The 13,835-nt window shown below is 46.7% G+C and overlaps 1 protein-coding gene across 3 annotated transcripts in view; it reads right to left on the bottom strand.

Moving 5' to 3' along the window:
• The window catches only part of GPRC5B (G protein-coupled receptor class C group 5 member B), a 102,439-nt gene extending 92,333 nt beyond the window's left edge, over positions 1–10,106 (bottom strand). For 2 of the 3 annotated variants that reach the window (XM_036741678.1, XM_036741679.1), the window contains exon 1: positions 9,795–9,866. The gene's annotated coding sequence lies outside the window, so the exon portion shown is untranslated. Of the gene's footprint in view, positions 1–9,794 lie in introns of all 3 variants that reach the window. The other variant, XM_036741680.1, reaches the window with a different exon arrangement.
• Positions 10,107–13,835: the final 3,729 nt, after the last annotated feature.

The following is a 13,835-nucleotide window of genomic DNA, read 5'->3' as shown; positions in this document are numbered from 1 at the left end:
AATGTGCACACAACTGTATACAAACGAGATAATCAACCAAGGAAACCAAGGAAAGCACTGACCTTTGCTTCCAAATCCAGGGTTCTTTCCACTGCACCACACTGCCACCAGGGGGCAGCCAATTCTCTGCTCCCTTAAACTTGTCCAAAGTCTTCTATGCAGCACCCTTTGCAGCAGACAGGTGGCAGAGTGGACAGAACGACTGACTTGGAAGCAGGTGAAACTGAGTTCAAATCTTGCTTTAGTCCCTTACTCCTTGTATGACCTTGGGCAACTTGCTTACCCTCTGTTTTCCTGAATTTCCTCAATTGTAAAATGAGGATAATAGCTCCTACCTCCCGCAGTTGGCAGTTGTTGTGAGATTCAAATGAGATAGTAATTGCCTGGCAGAGAGTAAGTGCCATATAAACATTAGCTATGACGATGATGATCGTTGTATGGGGGACCTACTGCCACCACAGCCACAATGCACCTCTCGAGGATACTCTCAACCCCAACATTATTCCACTACCTCTTCTTGTGCCTTCCCTTCCTCACCTGCCAAGTATAGACCCATGTGAATGAAGGGTCCACCAACAGCTATAGCCTTGTTTGATTCCCTTATGTGTCCTAGCAGTTCAGCCACTTGTGGGAGAGCTGCAAGGGCATCTCATATGCAATGTGTAAAGCGCTGACTTTTGGAGGCAGCTGGATGACTCAGTGGATAGAGCGCTGGCCCTGGTATCAGGAAGACCGGAGTTCAAATCCAGCCTTAGATACACGAGCTGTGTGACCCTGGTCAAGTCACTTAACCTCTGTCTTAATCCACTGGAAATGGCAAACCGCTACAGTATCTTTGCCAAGAAAATCCTATGGCCAGTATGGTCCATGGGGTCATGAAGAGTCATACAAGACTGAGCAACAACAAAGTACTACCTGCATCTTCTTTCGTATCTGCCTCCTGCCACAACCTTTCCTCCCTATTAATCCATCAAATTGCATTTATTAAGCACCTACTATGTGCCAGGTACTGAGTTAGGCATTGGGGATGAAAAAACCAAGAAAAAGAAAACAAAATGTGCTCTCAAGGAAAATACATTCTACCAAAGTAAACAAAATGTAAATTACAATGTAGACAAGATGGATACAAAGTAAACATGAGGTAATTTACCTTGTGTTAGTTCCCTATAGTTCTGGCAGGGGTCAAAAACAGCAGATAAAATTCAGGTCAGTCCATGTACTGTTACTTGTTTGTAACGGTGAGAAGAAGAGTCTGATGAGGCAGGAAGCTGCTACCATTGCCTTAATTTCTTTCAGTTGTTTGTTGGTCTGGCTTATCCACGACAAATAACAACTAACACTTATGTGGACACTGGAATAAATCACTTTTGCCTACATCATCTCACTTGAGCCTCACAAAAATGATTAATTAGGTAGGATGTTATGCCCTTTTAGAGATGAGGAAAGTGAGGAAGCTCAGGGAGGGCCAGGAGGCTACTAAGTGTGGGAGCTCAAGCCATGGAACAGGACGGAAAGAGCAGTGACTTGGGGGTCGGAGGATCTGGGCCATTCCTGGAAGTCAATTGACTCATCTGTAAAACGATGATCACAAGGTCATAGAGAGATGGAAGGGGTCTTAGAGACCACCTAATACTCCTCCTCCTCGTACAACAATATGTATTAGGCACCGTGCAAATAATGGAGGCAAAAGACCTACCCTGCCCTCAAGGAGCTTACAGTCTGATGGGGAAGACAACAAGCAAACAAACACGGGTAAAGCAAGCTATAGACAGAATAGCAAAGAACTAACAGAAGGAAGCCCCTGGAATTGGGAAGGGTTTGGGGAGGCTTCCAGATCGGCAGACTGTACCCACCCAGGGCCTGAACTCACACATTTACTACTAGCTGTGTGATCCTGGGCAAGTCATTTAACCTGCTTGCCTTAATCCACTAAAAAAGGAAATGGCAAACCACTCCAGTTATCTTTGCCAATATGGTCCATGGGGTCACAATGAGTTGCATATGAAAGAACAAACAAAACCCCCCAGATGTGGGTTCACATCCTACCTCTGATGGCGTGACACTGGGCAAGTCACTTAACTTCCCTCCGACTCACTTTCCTCATCTGTAAAAAGAACATCTCTAGAGTCTTTCCAGCTCTAATTCTATGGCGATCCGATCCCGAGTCCCTCGCTCTTTCTATGACACAAGAAGTTCGTGTTTTTGTTATACCTGTGAGCTTGGGATGGAGCTGAGTTGCAGAACTGCTCAATGTTACAAAAGTCCAATCCTGGGTTTGATTCTAAAGGTTATGGGGGGCCCTTCCCTAACTTTGGGATATAACAATACACTCCAATTCTATAGTGTTTATTACTTTCCTAGTCCTACTTCACCTTACAATAAAACAGGAAGGGAGGGCTGGTCACATGTTTCTCAAGACACTATGGCTCAGAGAGATGAAGTGGCTTGTTCCAGGTGATGGTCAGCACCAGTGGCAGAACCAGCCCTAGGATCAAAGCAATGACTGGAGAGTCCACTACTACCTTTGACATTTAATTGCTCTGTGATCCTGGGCAAATAACCTCTGAGTGCCCCAGTGGCCTGATCCATAAAATGTGGACAGTAACAGGGCTGTCTGTGAGGCTCAAATGAGATGAGGCACTTTGCACATTTTAAGATGCTCTACAAATACCAGTTATTAATACTGTACAGAATAGCCACATTCTACAGTATCATTACTAACAATCATAACCATCACCCATCCATGAAGGTCTGAAGATCAAAGGCTGGAGAATGAAGTCAGGAGGCAGTGTAAATTACAGCTTCCCCACCCCCACAGAAGTCCCACCATCCCAAAAGAGATATTTGAATTACCCCAAATGGGGGGGAAGGGACAAGTTCTCCCCCCATTCCCCACCCCTTCTAAATTCCTATATTTGTGCCCAATGAGGGATTTGGAGTCAGCTGAATGGCAGGCAATTGTAGTTGGTGATGGAAGGCAAATGAAGCAACAAAACTGAGTATTCCTATGGAGCTTCAAAAGGTGTGGTACATTAAAATGGAAAGCCAGGCTAATGTATTCAATTACCTTTGGTATGACCTAAACTCCTAGACGCCGGAACTGAGCTGAAGCTGCTTTAACCATCCTGATTTAAACATACACACTGGAAAGAAAGGTCCACAATTAAATGATAGGTCACACACGAGAGAACTCAATTTTCTAGTGAGCTGTGGTTCATTGAGCTTGTAAGAAATGCAGTAAACAATCCTTCAGAAGAGGGCTCCTTTAACTGCCCTGTCAAGACACCCAAATGATGCCTCTGAGCATGCTAGATGGCTTCAGGACAACAACCTTTGTTGCCTGCTGGCTCTGCAAATGCTCCCTGTTCTGAGGCTCTGAACTTCCCATCTCCACCCCCACCTCCCCAACAAACACATGCACACATAGTATATTTCATTCATGTCATGTAACCCTCATGTGACTGAGCTCTTCTAGGCTGGCCAGTTACCATGGAGATGGTGTTATACGGATAACCCACCAGGATGTCAGTCCACCTCTTGTTTCCAATCCTTCGCCTTATTATAAAGCAAACAAGGACTCGCCAATAGAAATAGAAGATCCCTTTAAGGCAGAGGTTTCTTAACCTGAGAATTGTGAACTTTAAAAAACAAAATTGTTTTCATAACTGTATTTCAGTATAACTGACTTCCTTTGTAATCTCGTGTATTTTTATGAATTTTAAAAATATTCTCCTAAAAAGGAGTCTATGGGCTTTACCAGATTGACAGAGGGGTCCAGGACACAAAAAAGGTTAACCCCAGCTTTAAGAGAACATGTTCCCCTAGAATGGCTACTAACCAGTCCCAGCAGAAGGATGGAAACAAGGTGATATTCCTTTGGGGAATCTTAGAATACTGAAAGATAGGTAGGTATGGATGTGGTACCTTTGGTTTTGTTGAAATACCAACATTCATGGAAAGGGGAAGGCAAGAGGAAGAAGTTGTTTTAGTCACTTCAGTTGTGTTCTACTCTTTGTGACCCCATTTGGAGTTTTCTTGGCAAAGATATTGGAGTGGCTTGCCATTTCCTCCCCAGCTCATTTTTACAAATGAGGAAACTGAGGCAAACAGGGTTAAGTGGTGAGAGGAACATTTAATATGTAACCACTATCTGCCAAGCACTGTGCTAAACACTATAGATATTAGTTCAATGAGCTATTAAAGTACAATTCCATAATATTTTAAGGTTTATTTACCCTAAGAAGCATAGATATTTATTTTTATACCCATCTTACAGAGTGGGGAAACTGAAACTAAGATTAAACGAATTGCCCAAGGCCCCAAAACTAGTGCAGACACTGGGATTCAAACTCAGCTTCCCCAAGTCCAAGTCCAGTGGGAAGAGTCCTGGATCTGGAATCAAATCTTGTCTCTAATGCCTACTACCTGTTTGACCCTGTAGACTAAATCTCTTAATCTCCCAAGGCTTCATTTTCTTCCCTCTTAGATAAAAACTAGATGGTCCCTAAGTTGTCTTTCAGCTCTGGATCTATATGCCGAGGGACCTCAAAAACTCACTTCCAAGTCCCCTTTACGATGAATACATAGCTATGTCTTTATGTAGATAAATATGTAGTATCCTAGGATGACACAGGGCATCCTGAGTTGACACAGGCCCTCCATGCCTAGAGAAGGACCTCTTAACCTGAGGTTCATAGATGGTTTATGGATAGATTTCATGGGTCCATGAGCTTGGATGGGGAAAAAAAAAATTGCATCTTTATATTCACTAACCTCTATCTGAAATTTATCAGTTCTTTCAATTAAAAAACAAAAACATTCCAACAAAGGGTCCTGTATGTTTCCCCAGATTGCCAAAGGGGCCTAGGACACAAAAATGGTTAAGAACACTTGATCTAGACCAATCCACCCAGAATAACAGTAACAGAAGCCAGATATCAGCTTTCCCTTAAGAAACAAGGATTGGAGCCAGGTTAAATGTTTATGTGCTAGGCTCCCTCCTTCCCCATAAGTGATATTGCCCAAAGGTAAAGAAGTGTCTCCAGAGAGGCTTTTCCCCCACAGGGCTGATGAATTCTTTACCTGGAGCAAAAGCTATAGTTCCTAGCTCACCCATGTGTCCTTCTAGGACCAGGAATTTCTGCTCCAAGTTAGAAAAAACGAATTCTTCAAAGAGTTGAAGCCACACTTTTAACGCCTAGTTTGGAAAAATGATACTTAACAATAAGAAATAACAATTCCCTGCATCTCTATAGTGCTTAAAATTTTTCAAAGTTCCATCATATTGATCTTCCCAATAACCCAGTAAGGGAAGGCTGATATCATTAGATTATAAGCTTCTTGAGGGGAGGGACTGTCTTCTGCCTCTTTTTTGTATCCCTGGTGCCAGTGCTTGGTACACAGCACATACTTAATAAACGTTCATTGGTTACCAATTGACTGATTAATATCATGCTTCTCATTTTACAAAAGAGGAAATTGAAATCCAAGTCTCCTGATTCCTAGTTCACTAGGAGTCAATGTGACAATTCAGGCCTGATAACCTCAGCCCCATTCAAAAATTCAAGTATTTTAAGCCTTGATTAAAGGACTAGAGGCAGCCAGGTAGATCAGTGGATAGAGAGCTAGTCCTGCAGTCAGGAAGACCTGAGTTCAAATCTGACCTCAGACAAGTAATAACTGTGTGACCCCAGCCAAGTCATTTAACCTCTGTTTGCCTTAATCCACTGCAGAAGAAAATGGCAAACCACTACAGTATCTTTGCCAAGAAAACTTCATGGACAGTGTGGGCATGCTATGGTCCATGAGGACGGGAAGAGTCAGATACAAGGAAACAATAATAAAAATCCTTGATTCACTTAACATTTGTTAATAGCTCATTATATGCCAGGCCCTGTACTTGGAGTCAGGGAGAGCAGTTTGGAATCTCCTGAGACACTAGCTGTGGGACCTTGGCCAAGTCACTTCATTTCTCTCAGTTCAGTTTTCTCGTTTGTAAAATGCTCTCCAATGTCCTTTCCAGCTCTGTATCTATGATCCTAGGGGCTATGTGTTGGAGATACAAAAGAGTTCCCCCACCCAAGAAGGTTATATACTCCAGAGTGTTCTTGTTGCCTCCTGAATTCCCTCAGGTTCTAGCAAAAAGTCCTACCTTGTGTAAGAAGTCTTTCCCAGATCCCACTTTACACCAGTGCCTTCCCTCTAAGATCACCTCCCTTCTAGCCTATCTATAGCATGCCTGAACATAGCTGCTTCCATGTTGTGTCCCTTGTTATTCTGAGCTCCAAGAGAACAAAGGGTTGTCTTTTGCCTTCTTTGGAGCCTCGGCATTTAGCACAATCCCTGGCATATATAATGGGTGCCTAATAAATGCTTGTTGACTTTACTTGGCTGAAATATTTAGTAGCAAATGGTAAACTACCCAACCCACCAACCCCGAAGCACCAGCTCTCCAGAGAAAGAACAAAGAGTTAAGGCACATCTCTCCTCCGGAGGGCCCGGTGTTTTCATCTATCACTTCAGTCTGGTGGTTTTAGTCTTTACTTGTCAGTGTAGATAACAGTCAGCCAAAGGCTTTAGGGCCCAAATAGCTGGGCTGAATCATCGCGAGAATTTGTTCCACCCCTTCCTGCCATTCATAGCTTAGCTTCCTCACAACCAATTTATCTCAAACATAGACAGAGCCTAACCTACTCAACTCCTAGATTTAACGCCAAAGAAATCCCTTTCGGTATGTAAATACAGTTGTGAGAATGTCTCCATGAATATGCAAAACAGCCTGGAGCCTGTAAATAAAAGCAATCATTTAAATGCAAATGATATTCCAGACCATTCCATTCAGAGCTGGCTGGTTTCCCTAGGCTGCGATAGAGAAAATTCTACCAATTTTGAACAGTGGTTATGAAATCACACAGTTCTGGGAGGGGACACTAATTTGTTCTAAATAACTCCTGACATGGCATCTGGGTCCAGGCTTCCTATAAGATGCAAGGAGCACACTTTGGGAAGGGCAAGAATCAGCCAGACTGGAGTCAGAGGTGCCCAACCATTGTCTGCACCTCACCCATTAGTGCCAACTGAGCACCTCCTCAGATGATGGAGGTTTAAGCCCATTAATTTTGCATCCAGACAGCACGCCAATTGGCACAGAGCAGTGAGGAGGCAGTGGGGCAAGTCTGTATAAAACCGGTACCCAGGTTCCCAGGGCACTGCTACAGCTACTCAGGATTGCTTGCTTTGAAGTATAGAAGACTCCCAGGGAGCTTCAGGTCTTAACAGAGGCCAGAACAAGGGGACAAATTGCAGAAAAAAATGTCCTCCAGTTATACAATAATAGTCTGCCATCGGATGGAAAATTCCTCACAATCTTTAGCACGTAGTTTCTGAAACACTTTTTAACATCTGTGCCTCAAAGTGCTGATATTTCTTTTTATCCCCTCCCCCTCTAAGTGCCATACTTCTGCCTGGGCATCCAGCACTCCATCTGGCTCTAGCACACGGAACCATCCCTTCTGACTTAAGCCCCAGGGCAATGAATAGAGAGGAAGAACAATTTGCACAGTGGTTAGAATACAAAATGGGTTAGGGACTGTTGACTCAATAATAAGACTCAAATTTGCATATCACTGCACACTAGACTGCCTCCAGTCAAAATACACAGACTCCCCAAATTCTCCAACACCTCCCCCCTCCCCCATTTAAAAAAAATACCCTCGGATTCTTTGGTGCTACAGGTCCAGGTCATGTTCAGAGGCCCATTGAACTGAGAGGAGGTTAAGCAATTTGCCCAGGGTCATAAACCTGAAGGGGGCCTTTCCTGGCTATACAGCCAACTCCATCCACTACTTCACACTAATAAAAATTTGTTGAAAGGAGGGTCTTTTTAAAGGGACTGAGGTTAGGTAGGGAGATGATTAGAACTCACATATGGCTGTTTTCTCTCCTTATTTCTTCGTCCCTCTCAAGATAATTTAAGGAATGAGTGCCAGACCTGAATCCTTCCCCTTTCTCTACATCCCAAAGCACACTTAGTAAGATAGTTTTGTGTTATGGAAATAGCATGGAATTTGGAGTCCCAGGACATGGGATCAAACCCTGGCACAGCTACTTGGTGTCTTCGTGACCTTGGGTGTCATTTAACTTCTCAAGAGCTTCAGAGCTCCAAAATGAAGGCTTTGGGCTGACTAGAATAGGATGTCTAAGATCACAAGCAGGAAAGCCGGCTCTTTCAAAATCTCATGGCTGATAGTTCCACTGTCCTCTGCCCTTGTCAAAGGATATCTGGAATATTGTGCTTCCAGGCAGGAAGGCAAGTTTCCTCTCCATTTCAGAGATAATCATCTCTAGGGATTCTCCCAGTTCCCCAGTATTAGCCGGAGGCTGGACACAAATGAAATCAAACAGTATTTGTCAATTTATTCCATGTGAGAATTTCCTTGTGAGAAGCCAGCTTTCCAAAGAGATGTTAAGGAGATGGCTACATGAAGGAGTCAAAGGACCTGAGCACCCTATGGTCCATCCAAAGAGAATCTCAGCTATATTGCCAGGTTCCTTAGAGCCAGTTAAAGGAACTTTTAAAGGGAATGGGGAGGACTGAAGCTGCATTGGACTCTGGCCCACGTATCTCCTCCCACCCCAAACCTGGGGAGCTGAACAGAAACGCAGAACTGAGCTGGTAGGGGCTGGTGGGAGTCCCTGGGGTCAACAATCCTACAAAGGAGCAGGGTTTTTTAAAGAGCTGAGGTTGGCTAGTACTCCCTCCCTCCCCCATTAAGGTCCCGACCTTCCCACTGCAGGCAAACATTTCCCAGCCACGGTTTTCTTTGACCAGATGTACTATTGTATTCAATGACCTTCCCTCTCTCTTCCCTCCGTCTCTTCTATCTCCACGCTCCCCCCCGCCCAGTCCTTACTTCCTCCCTCCCTCCATCCAACAATTAATCGTCCTCTTCTTAGGCTATCTGGAAAGGCACAAAAAAACCAAACCAAACCAAACCAAACAACCTAAGACAGCCACATGTGTTTGAATTCTAGCCTCCCCACTCCTAACCCGGGGTCTTTCTGGGCTCGGGGCTTTGGCGACAGGCCGCCAGCCCCCAAGCCCGGGCGGTAGGCTGCAGTCTCCTTACAAGCTCCTTCCTTAACTCTCCCCGACACCTCCCCAGGGTGCTCCTCTAACCACGACAATCCCTAAAGCCTTCAGCTCGGCTTTCCCCGCTTTCTTCTCCAATTCTGCATTAGTCCGTCTCCAGCCCCGGGTTCCTGCTGTTCTACGGCCCCAGCTTCTCCACTTGTCTCGGGTCAGCACCGTCTCCCTTCTGGACAGTGCGGACACGTCCCGCAGCAGCCTTCCTTCTGCAGGTGCGGGCCAGGCAGGCCGGAGGATGCCTCCTCTCCGGGATGTCCAAGGATGGACAATCTGACTGATTTCCTCCTAGAGCTTCAAGGATCTGACCTCCGCTCGAGCTTCCCCCCCCCTTCCTGAGACAATCACCCCCAAGCCTGGCCCCGCTCCGCCCTCTGCGGCTCCTGTCCGGACGCTGCCGTTCGGGGGCCTCCTCCCCGCTCCCTAATAATCCTTCCCGCACCCCCGTCTGGCTCCCACAGTCCCTGCGGTGGTCCCTGGACCGCACAGAGAAATCAACACCCCCCCGGGATGGGGGACCCTGCACAGAGCTCTTCCCGCTGGAGAAAAGTTTCTCTGGGGCCTGGAGAGCCGCCCCCCCCCTCCCCCGCCATCACTCGCGTCCTCCCGCCTGGGCTGAACCCTTTCTCCGCAGCCGCATCGCACTCACCCGCACCGGCAGCCCCACGGCCGGACGGATTCTCCCGCTTCTCCAGCAGCCGCCACCGAAGTCACATTTCTGCAGCACGGTCCCCCCTTCCCCTCCCCCCACCCCCTTAGTCCCTGCTCCGGCTCCCCCAGATGTGCCCTCACTGCATCGCCGCGCACGGCGCCCCCTGCGCCGCCCGGACCCTCGCAGGCTCAGGCTTAGGGTCTGCCTCTGCCTGCGGTTCCAGCTCCTTTCCAGCGGCGGTCCCAGATTTCGCCGTCAGCCCCGTCCCCTCCCTGCACCCAGCCCACCCCCGATCCTCCCTCCCAGCTCAGCCCCGCGGGCCCCAAGCCCAGCTCGCTCACTGGCTCTCCCACAGCCCCAGCTCCACCCCCACGGCCGCCCCTTCCCCCTCCAGCCCTTCTTTAGCCCCAGCGCGGTCCGGGTGTCCCCCGATGTCTAATGTTGCTGCAAACTCCCTGACCCCCTCCCCCCACGTTGCTCTCGCCGCCCCTAGTGTGCACTCGGCGCGTGAACCGCCGTCCTCACAGGCACCGACACACACAAAGGGTGTAGATGTAGATCTCGCAGCGCACGGGCACACTCAGAGGACAACGACCCACAAGTATCCTTATGCACTTCCCCCGCTCCCCCCTCCCCATCCCCAGAAACTCGCGCGTGGGGGCACACGGAGCACACACCTACGAGTGTTAATACACGTACTCGTACGCGTTAGCGATTGAGAAAACAATTTGAATGAATTACACAAAGCGTGAACGCACATAGTCCAGACACGTGCCCACAGGACCTTAGAGGCCAGGCCAGCTCATAATTCACTTCCCTTGCTCTCGATTTTACAAATGAGGAAAATGACTTGCCCAAGGTCACACAGGTAATAAGCAAGGGGAAAGGATTTGAAACCAGGGCCCCTGCTCTATGCTCTAATACCCATCCGTACCTCACACTCTGTGTCAGGACCCCAAAGTGAAAGGAGGTGTCAGGGAGCTTAGTCACCGGAATTATTTAGACTAGGCTTCTGTCGGTCCTGGATAGTTCATCTGTTTGGAGGCAAGGTGGATAGGTCAGGTGTTCTTCTGCAATCATTTGTAGCTCCAGAATTCCAAGAATTTCTTGTTCTAAACCAATTCAGCGCAGTTGAAGGCTTTGGCTTCGGAGGAGAGAGCAGTGGGCAGTGATATGTTTTGATCAGTGGCCAGGGGCATGAGAGATGGGAAATCAAAGAGAATGCCTGCGGATCCAAAGAAAATGCCTTTTTCGAATCAGAAGCTAGCAGTCCAACATTCTTTCTGAGCCTTCTCCTGCTACTCCCAATGCAGACTTTAAGGGTAAAAAAAAAAAGTATAATTCTTGGTTTCCCTTTGCCACCCCAACTAGAGTTGTTTAAAGATGCTGAACAACCTATTGAATGAGGTGGAGATACTCTTGTTCAATCTATCAAGCAAAAAGAATTTATCAAGGTCTTCCTGTGTTCCTGGTGCTGTGCTAAGTTTGGGGTAGGGAGCATGGAAGAAAAGCTTAAAAGTAGCCCCTGCCCTCAAGGAGCATTCCTTTGGAGAGACGACGTGTGAATAACTAGATATTAACCGAGTGGAGTTAGAGGGGAGGTACTCTCGAAAGGGTAAGGCCTAAACGCTGGGAGGGATTGGAAAAGGCCTCCCTCAGGGCTGGGGAAGTGGGAATTTGGGATTAGCTTTTGTGGGACACGGGGAGGGTCTTTAAAGAACATTCCTCAGCAGACCTCAGTTTCTTCATTTATAAAGTGAGGAGTGTTGACTAGACAAGCTACAAAGTCTCTTCCAGCTCTGTCTTTTAAGTCCTCCAGTCTTCTAGTCACCTCCTGCCCCCATTCCTTTTCAGTGACTTCTTTGTTTGTTTATCGCTCTGCATACTCCTTGTATGTGGTACCACTCTAAAGTAGTGAGAAAGAGCTTGTAGTTAGAGCTGAAAAGGACTTTAGGGGTTGTCAAATCCCCCCCCCCACTTGTTTTACAGCTCAGGGAACTCACCCGGAAAGGGTTTAAAGTTTATTCCCTTATGGGTGCAAGACTGGGGATATCTGCACAACACACACACACACACACACACACACACACGTCTCTTTATCTACATATATTCACTTAAACTTTTTTTTTTAAATAAGGGAAAAGATTCTTTGAGAAGAGAGTTTTCCATTAAACAATTTTCCTGACTTGGAATAGTAAATGGATAGACACCACCACCTCCTGGTGGACAGAGGGATTTGGCTCCTGAGATGGTTTCTAAAAGTCCTTTTTTGCCAGGCAGATGGGATTGGGTGACATGATAGTGCCTAAGGGGTGGAAGGGCAGCTCAGTGGCACAGTGAAGAGAGCACCAGGCCTAGAGTCAGGAAGACTCATCTTGGTTGGGTAGAAATCTGGCCTCAGATACTTGCTAACTATGTGACGCTAGAGAAGGAAATGGCAAACCACTCCAGTATCTTTGCCAAGAAAACCCCAAATGGGGTCAAAGAGAGTCAGACAGGACTGAAAACGACTGAACAAACAACAACAAAAAAGGAATGGAAAAAAGTAGACTAGATCTAGGCCAACTTTTTATAGTCCTCGCTTCCCAAGTGGCAAAGATACCAGCCACAGGCTGAACCTAGGCACCTCTCTGAGCTCCAAAGGGGCGCCATGGGGTACTGGAAACTGTGCTGGATTTGGAATCAGAGACATGGGTTGGAATCTTCATTCTGCCACTTAACTGCTTCCAACCTTGGGGCAAATTGCTTAATAATTCTGGTCCTCAGTTTCCTCATCTGTAAAAGGAGGGGTAGTGGACCAGGTGACCCTGAGGATCCCTTCTAGCTTTAAATCTATGTTTCTGTGAGTTTGCTTTCTTGCTCACAAGCATCAGGGTGCAGGGTAGAAAAAGTCAGAGGACATGGGGTCAAATTTTGCCTCTAATGCTTACTGCCTGTGTGACCTCTGGCAAATCGCTTACTTTACCTAAGACTTTATTTCTTCATCTGTAGAACGAGAAAGTTGGATTAGATCACCTTTAAAGATCACCCTTCCAGCTCTAAATCTATGATCTTTGCAGGTTTCTGGGGTGACCTGCAGATTTCCAAAAGGCAAGACCATTAGTGGGGTAGGCCCAAAAGAAATAAAAGTGGTCAAAGTCTAAGGGAAGGTGATGGAGTAGGTGCATTTCCCAAGGAAACCCTGGAAGCCCCAGGGCAGTAAAATTATCCAAATGAGCAGCCACAGTTTGAGACCTCCATAGAGTAACTGTACACCCTCTGAATCCCTGAGGTGAGACAGTGGGGAGGGTGGGGCTGCTGCCCCTCTTTTACCAAAATTGGAGCTGCAGGGTTTGTGTTCTTTACGGTTCATCTGAACTGGTAGCTTCCAGTGAGGAAACTCATCAGGAAAATATGACAGTGTGATGCAGATCTGTGCCTTATTACCCACAGCTGGAGGTGGGAGGAGGCTGATTGAGGTGCTTGGAAACAGCTGTGGCATCCAGACAATAGCCTCAGCCAGTAGCCTCAGCAGCTACATCAGATAAAAGGCTTTGGTTCTGATTGCACAGGGTTAACTCCTCACTTGTTCATGTAGGTAGCAGAATCTAACTGAGAAGCAGATGACATTGGCCTTGAGATGATACCCCCTTTCCACCTCCTTGTGGTCTAGCCTCAGGCTCCTCTATTACCAAACCCAACACTCCAACCCCTTCTTTTCCCATTCCTCATCAAAACTTAGCTGTTCTCTGTCCTAGTCCTACAGAGTTCTGTATATTCTGGCGATAGCTAACCTGTCTGGTCAACTTTTAAAAATCAGACCTAACGGCAGCTGGGTGATACAGTGGACAGAGTGCTGGGTCTAGAGTCAGGAAGACTCATCTTCCTGAGTTCAAATCTGGCCCGAGAGTATGTGAGCATGGGCAAACTCACTTAACCCTGTGCCTCAGTTTCCTCATCTGTAAAATGAGCTGGAAGAGGAAATGGCAAACTGCTGTATTATCTTTGCCAAGAAAAACCTGAATGGGGTCATGGAGAGTTGGACACAACTGAAAAAAA

This window comes from Trichosurus vulpecula, chromosome 1 (assembly GCF_011100635.1).
Source record: "Trichosurus vulpecula isolate mTriVul1 chromosome 1, mTriVul1.pri, whole genome shotgun sequence".
Lineage (NCBI taxonomy): Eukaryota > Metazoa > Chordata > Mammalia > Diprotodontia > Phalangeridae > Trichosurus > Trichosurus vulpecula.
The sequence above is the reverse complement of the archived record's forward strand: the minus strand, read 5'-3'. Positions and strand labels throughout refer to the sequence as shown.